This window comes from Accipiter gentilis, chromosome 4, assembly GCF_929443795.1.
Source record: "Accipiter gentilis chromosome 4, bAccGen1.1, whole genome shotgun sequence".
NCBI classification, from domain to species: domain Eukaryota; kingdom Metazoa; phylum Chordata; class Aves; order Accipitriformes; family Accipitridae; genus Astur; species Astur gentilis.
This window is the reverse complement of record NC_064883.1, coordinates 29,943,720-29,951,936: the sequence shown is the minus strand read 5'-3', so window position 1 is coordinate 29,951,936 and position 8,217 is coordinate 29,943,720.

The following is an 8,217-nucleotide window of genomic DNA, read 5'->3' as shown; positions in this document are numbered from 1 at the left end:
CTGTTTCTTCATTATCACTTTACTCAGCTAGTTTTCCATTATGTGCCCTGCCTTTGATGAATGATGTTTTTATCCACCTAAACTATCCATCAGTGGAGCTCCACAACACCAAATGTGAGATGCTATTACAGGAAGCAGCCTTGATTATAAAAATAAGTGGGATCTCTCATAATCATGAGCTTCCGGAACTCACCGTACTCTTAATACCCAGAAAGTCCCCCTTTGTACCCACTGCAACATCCCCAGCAGTGGGAGAGAGTGTGGGACTTGTTCCGCATGAGTCAAAAGGGGACCTGCACAGGGGAGAGGAGTTTGTGGCTGCCCTGGGGATGCTTTGGAGTACCAGGGAACTGCCTTCTCTCCCTGCTTCACCAGTGACTGAACGGTGGTGTGAGGAATCACTCGGGGCCAGTCAGCGCTATCGGGTAGCCTGCCAGCAGGGCACACCATACCCTGCCTACCAAGGCACTGCCAAGCAGCAGGTCTGTGGCCACCAAGTTCAGGCCCTCCTTCAGGAATCCTTCCAGAGGTTTTCAGGCTCAGTGATGTCTCTGTTTCTTTTGGTCTTGAGGAAGCTCTGGGCCATATTCCCCTGCACGGCTTCCAAGGGCTGAAGGAGACAGTTGTGTCTGCTGGTAGGTCTCCTGTGTGAGGTGGAAGATGAGAGTAAGCGTGACTAGTCATCCAACCTCCCAAAGCTACAACAGAGCTCCTATAAATTGAGTTCCACCATGGCTATACAAGTCTTATTCATAATTTCTGCATTCAACAGAGCACTGAGGACCTCAGAGCAGCTCTAGCACAGCCGGGATCCCCGTACTGCCGGGAGAGAAAAGCAGTTACAACAGCAAAGCTTTTCATTGCTGCTGGGGCTGGCTACTGCCTCAGATGCCCACGTGACATGTGGCAAAGGGAAGGGTGCAGCTGTCTTCCATCGTGACTGACTTTCTCACACATACCAAGGTTTTTTGCTGTGAAATCTCACATTCTGCTATGAAGCCTTCAACTCAAGTTGTGCTTCCACTCGGTCCTTAGTGTGACTACACTTTCTTAAGCCCTGGCCTGTTACTTGCAGGAAAATGGAGCCCGGACTTGGCACTGACTGAGGGCACAGGCTGAGGGCACCAGACCCCCCCAGTACTCCACAAGCAGCTCTGACGTCCAGGGAGCACCAATACAGTGATCACAATGACAGCTTCAAGCGTGACAGACCCCTATTCTAGTCCTCTGTTACTATGAACAATCTGTGAGACCCTTGGAGAATCAGAAAGAACCTCAAAGGGATCCAGGCTCCTAACTTAACAAATCCAAGCATTTCTGAAGGTCTGAGGGCCAAGGCATGTTTCCATGGCCAAGTGCAGACAGTTGCATGCCTGCTCTGAGCCAGCTGGACAGAAACATGGCCTAGTTCAGAAACTGGGTAGCCAAGTCTGGCATAAAGCCTGAGCTGCTACATCAAGGTCCCCAGCAGAGCATGGACTGGACTCAGCACAATGCGACTCTGTCTGTGCAGTTTTTGGACCACTGCTTATTCTATGCCTTCACTTGTCCACAGCAATGTCCTCAAATTTCTCTGTGCTTTGGTGCAGCATTTCAAAGAGGACAAAAATACTGCTCTGCATGGGCTGAGCTGTTGTGTGTAGAAGGACACTGATAGCTGGGAGCTGCTCTGGTGAAATACCTACCTAGCCTAGTTAGCTATGGCAGGAAAGTGAGATGAAGCATGACGCAAAGGGCTGAATTGCCTGAGAGCACTGCTTTGACACACTGCAACAGAGGTTACAGGAATCTAGCCTGGATGTGAATTCATGTTCTACAATCTGGTTTGCCAGCATCTGGGTGTGCTCAATCCCCATTAGCAGCAGAATTGAGACCTAAACACACAGCTTTCACAGTGCTGGGTTGCTGAGCCAGTGTTTAGTTTTGGGCCCCATCTTGAAACTCCTCTTGTTTAACAAGGAGGGAGGAGGCTGGCTAAAATACAAGTACCTTGTGAAAAAAAGAAGAAGAAGAAAAAAAAGAAGTGGAAAAGAGACATGAATGCCTAATGCAACAGAAAAAAAAAAATCCCAAACCTCCTTAATGTTGCTGTTATGTCAGCTTGGGTTATTGGCAGTGGAAGTGGTTATTGGCAGCGGAAGTTAGACCTGGCTCAAGGCTAATATAACTTACGCACCTGACTTTTTAAAAGGAGCTGAGATCTGGTTTCTTTATGGATGGGCTTTTTTTTCATTTGTGGTGTTGGTCCCTTCTTCAGATTTCCTTAACTTTCCTTTCAGCCTGTTTTGGACTTGATTCTCCTTCTATCTTTCTTCCTGCCTGAAAAGTCTCCTGTTACATGCAGACAGCAATGGGATCCTTCAGGCCAAAGCTCATTCTTCTGGCTTTGCAGTTTCTAGGGCCATATAGGTGAAGGATGTATAATTCAACAAGCTGGTGTTCAGTGACAAAGTCTGGTATCTCCCTTCTCCCAGCCCAGGGCCAGTGAACATATGAAGTCTCAGGAGTGTGCAATAGAGGCTCTTCAACCAACAAGCTCCACCATCTATCACTTCACTCCTAACTACTACTGCTTTTGGCTATCTTAACTCCCCAAAGGACTGTCAATTTAACCATAACTACCTAAGAACTGCCAAGTCTCTTTTTATGAGCTGCTGTTGAGAGTTTAGCTATTTAAGGCTGATTTTAAACAATTTTTATTGGTACTTCGTGGCATGTGCCTGATTTACAGTGCTGTAAATAACCACAAATTAGGGACATTTCTTTCTTTACGGTAAAGGCACATTATCTTAAGCATAAGAATGATAGTTTGTTGATGAAGAACTGGAGTCCAGGCCCTTTTCTGCCACAGGCTTCCTGTGTGAGCCCAGGGAAGCCTTGTCCCAGCTTTGGTGCATGCAGAGAGGATGACTCTCTCCCCTGGAGATGCTCTAAGCACTGGGGAATGTGGGATGAGAATCCCACCTATAAGATGTCCCTCACTGCTCCCCCTGCTGCTATGAGGCTCTGAAGGTAGGAGAGAGCGGTACTGTTTTGTAAGTAAGTGGCACCCTCAGTCTGATACACTTAAGGAACTGTAGGTATCTGATGTCAAGCGTAATTTAAAATCGCATCTCGGGCACATGTCCCAGAGCAGGCATCACCTTCTCCAGCACTTCCATCTCTTCACTGACTATAGCAGGAGAATGAGCTACTAACTGAGACCAGAGGCCCAAACGTGACTCAGCTAATGTCAGGGAAGACAAACCACACTCTTGAGAAACAGGAGATTGGGTCCCACACCATGAAGAGAATCAGGCCACCACTACCTACCTTCCTTTGCAACATCAACTGAGGAGAACACTGAAGCACTGGAAAACCTCATCCTAGGAAGAGGGAAATGTGTCTTTCCAGCTTAAAAATTACTTCCTGCAGTCCAGGAATTTGTGGATGTAGAAGTTCAGGTGTAAGATAAGATGTTTCACCTAGGACCATCCCTGTGACTTGGGGATGTTCAGCAAAGCTGTCCAATCTTCCTCATACTAACTGGTGTGAGGATGAGATTCTTCACTCTAAGGGGTTTTAAGCTTCTTTTTCACAACCTTTTAAGAAATTGTCAGCCAGACCTTAAAACTGTGCAATGTGCTCATCACATTCAGAAGAATCCAGAAGTCATGCAGCAAAAGACAACCCTGCCCTGGGCTGGCAAGTCGGGAGAGGACAGCAGACTCATAGACACCACGCTGGGGGCTTCAGTGCCTTCACGGTACGGCACAGATGGGTTCTTCTTCAGCAGTAAATTTCCCATTCACATTTGCTGTCTTCACATACAGAGAAAAATGAAGCCAGCCTTCTACTCACAGGGAGGAGTGAGGGTGTATAACTGAAATACATGGCTAAATGCTTTGGGCAGCAGTTAAGATGTGACTCTAACTTTGGGGATCTTGTGAAATAGCCACAAAATATGCGGCCAGATTTTAAAATGTTCCAAGTACTCGGTGGCAGCCAGTGTAGTCGTGAAAAGTGGTCAGCAGCATTTCAGCTAGATCTTTGCAAATTAAATGCCATGTCAGCAAAATTGAAATATTTTGTAGAACAGGACAACTGTGTTTAATTTCTTTGGTTTTCTTTTAAGAAAGCTTGGAGATGATCAAACCCCCAAATTTCTTCTTTTTTTCTTAAATGAAGAAGTCTAGTTTTCCAGATTTTTTTTGTCTTGAAATGTACGATAAATATAGTTAAAAAGGTTGAAATCAAAACCAAAATAGAAATCATTGAAACTTATCAAAATATTGAGGTTACTGAATTATGTTTATTGACTTTTTTAAAATGTTCTTTTGGCTATTCATATTCATTTGTTTATATATTTACACTTTCAAACCCATTTTAAAACAAGGAAGTTTTAACATGTCAAAAATTTCCACAGGATGGAAAAATACACCCCCCCAGAGTTGCATGGAAGAATTTTTAATGCTCAGTGGTTTGAAAATGAGAGCACTTTTTCATGGTGATCTGTCGGTATAAAAGTCTATATATCTCAGTACTTCATTTTGAGAGTACTAGTTTTTATGCTGAATCATTTCAGCAAGCACAATGCTGCTTTTGCTGTAGGTCACCTTTGTATCAGTGTCCCGTTGTCTTCAAAAAAGTAGAATTTAAGGGAAACTGTGAGACTTTTGCTGCTGTCTGGGATGATGAAAAGAATTTGCATTCAGCCAGAAAATGAAGACTGAGCATAGCATTTGCTAGTACTCCTCATCCTTGGAGACCAGACACCTGCTGCGGTAATGGAAGAACCTATGGGATGCTAGTTAATGCCTGCTGATTATGAAGAATAGAGAAAGCAAGAGAAAGCAGAGGTGTCAGACTGAAGATGGCATCCCCATCACTTAAAGAGAGACTGCAACAGCAATAAGGCATTTCTCAGTGAGCAGTGTAATGGCAACCAGAAAACTTAAAGTGGTCCAAGACTTGCTGCAACACTTCACTGGCAGTGAAATCACATGCAAAAAAAATGTGACAAAAAAACCAAACAGCCAACAGTGTCTCTCCATGCTTCAAGATGTAGAGCAAAGAAAATCTTGGTCATTCCCAGTCCTTTAAACCCCTGACTACACTCCTGAAGCTGACGTCTGCTGAGAAAGGCGCCTATAGGTGGGCAGCAGAAAGGTCTTCTTGAGTGCATCCTGCCCAGGCGGGCATAATTCCATCAGGCCATGCCCAGGGCCAAATGGGAGGAGACTCTGGCTGGAAAGTCTGGTGCTTTTGTCACTTTGAAGTGTCTAAAGTGTTATACAGTTACAAGTTACATTTACCCACCTGTCTCACCTTTTAAATAAAAGCTTTCCTTTCTGATATTAATTCCTAGAAAACCACATTTCTGTTACTGTTATCTCAAACAAGGCTACTTGCAATAAAATATTTACTATGAAAACAACTATATATGCACCTCTATATAATGCAGTCAAAATCAAACATCTTCTAAGACGCAGCAATCAGATTCCCTTTCAGGAACAAAAATACAAGAAGGTTGCAATCTTTTCGCTATTTCCTAATAGGCAGCTGAGGTGGGAACTCTATACCCAATCTATAACATTAAATATTCCCTGTATCTGTTTCACAAGGACATGTACCAGCATGAGAGTGGGGTTGGTGGAACCTGGATTTACAACTGGAAATTAAATACAGGCATGTGGAAACATTATTATGTAAACTAATACTTAGCTACTTCTTGCTGCATTCCCTCAACAGCAACAAAATGGTAGCATGGAAACCAAACGCCAAGTGTAATTTTTTAAACCTGTTCTATGAGAATAAAAAGAAAAACAGCCCCATGTAGAACCAGGACGAGTCATTACTTTCTTGTCTGTGAAGTCTTAAATGTCACAGCCCCTGGGCCAAATTCTCCTTTCATTAAAACCAATGGAGCTTTGATACTGGTTTCCATTTGAGCATGAAAGATCCCAGAGACTCCAGTTTTCACCTCTTACTGAGAATCCTGGCCATATACTTTGATGTCTTGCGTTCAGTAGTTTGTTTTGGTGGCTCCCATTGCTCAGGTAGGAAGTACACTTCAGAGAAGCTGTAGTTCAGAGACATACTGAGCAGCGAGCCCTCAGGTGCTGGTGATTCAGCATTGCTCTAGCCTGAGGCACTGCTGCACCAACCCACACAGGAGGGCAGATCACAGGCAAAGTGCTCTAAGATGCAGCCAAGTTCCCTTCATCTGTTTCACCCATTTCTCCAGCCCCTGCAGATCAACCAGGAAACCACTAGAACAAACACTTGAGGCTGACGTGCCCCCAGATCCTTGCCCGCACCTTCTTTGCAACTGCAGGGCAGTAAGAGACATAGCTGCTCTTGATCCCGTAGGGCAGGATAAGCAGCCCCATATCTGGCTGTTTGCACTGTACAAGGGTGTCCACCGCTTCTCCAAAACATGTGCCACCTATATGCCTAAGGGACAAATTGGGCAAGCCCAGACGGTTGGCTGACATCTCAGGGAACTGCAGGAACAGCCAGTCAAGCTGTGCATAAGCATCTAGAAGGCAGCAAGGTACTAAAAGTAACAGTCAGCATGGACTTCCTATAAACAAATCACATAAACCAAGTTGATTTCCTTTTGTGATAGTAGAACAAACTGTGTGTATGGAAGATTCGCAGTAGATCAGGCAGCTACTGGGACTCTAGTTAGACTTTTGGCAATGTCTTACATGACATTCTCATAAATAAGCAGCAGAAATATCATGGAGCTGAATTACCACTGAGAGTGTATAAAACAAGTTGAAAACTCAGACAAGTTATCAGGGACTCATCGTCAAAATGGAAATATGCATCAAAGACTTCCACAGAGGTCTGTCTCAGCTGTTTGTGCTCAGTATTTTCATCAATAGCTTGGCTAAAGGAATAAAGGAGAGGTTCCCCAGTGGTGCGATATGTGCTATTAGTTTTATATAACCAGTTCCTAGGGGGCATATAGCCCAGAAAAGACCTCTGGCTGCTCCTGCCAGGGTGTGCTCCCTCTGCCGTTCTTCATGGTGGTCTTGAGCAGAAAACAGCAGAACCATTGCAATGCAGAATCTTGTTACATTTTTTGTTGTCAGCTTGGTGCTTCTTGCAAGTACACTGGAAGCCAAGGTTAGAATTCAAAATTACCTTGATACATTGGAGAAATGACCTGGAAAATAACAGAATTAATCAACCCTATTGCAAGGACCTGTGAACAAAAGTGATGAACTGCACAGAGCGTGGGGAGGTAGCTGGGAGTTCTGCAGGAGAAAATGATGGCTGATCACAAGGTGAAGATGATCCAAAACCATCCTGCTATTTTGAAAAAAGAAATGACACACTGGATTGTATATTTAGGTGTTGGACTATATGACATGTAAGTTAATGTCTTCTGCTCTGCTGAGCTCTGTTGGGACTGCACTTTAAAAGAGATAGGGACCAGCTGGAGGCACCCACAGTCATCAGATTAGGAGCAAACATGATCTGGAAGGAAAAACTGCTTGATCTGGGGTTGTTAAGTGTAGAGAAGATAACGATCTGTACCATAGTACAGTTGAGTAATAATGGGTTTTAATTGCAGCAAAGGAGATGGTAGGTGAGTCACTGGGTAGAACATGTGACCAGAAGAAGGGGGATCAGATGGGGAAGCACTGGAATACATTGCCTGTGTGGGTGGTAGACTTTCCATCACTGAAGATTTTTGTAAGAACAAGTTAGAGACATATTAATCAAGAATTAAATAGGTGTAATTGATCCTACTTTGGGGCAGGATGGCCTCTCGAGGTCACCTCCCCACCCTTACTTTCCATTTCAGCAGCCTGCCTTATAAACATGGCATGGAGGTCTGTTGCTCAATAGATGGTTAAAAGAGTGAATAGCAGCTGGTTTATTCCTCTGTTTTTGGGAGGTGTGTTTACATTCCAGGCGTAAGAGTGGAGGGGAAGGACAGCGAGTTCTGCTTCCACCAGCCAGCCAACGGAGGAGACCGGGCAGCCATCCATCAGAGGCTGTTTAACTTTCCCAGCCTTTCAGAGCCTAACATAAAGGACAAAGGTGGCTCCCAGATGGAAGACAACAGACTTGAAAAACATGGAAGCTGACAGACAGGGATGTACATTTAACATGAAAGTTAAAATTGCCAGAAGAAGAAAGCAAGGAAATTTCCAGTTAGGTGCAATGGAACAACTCCTGAAGGATCTGTAAGTGCTTTTGGCCTCCATAGAAAATACT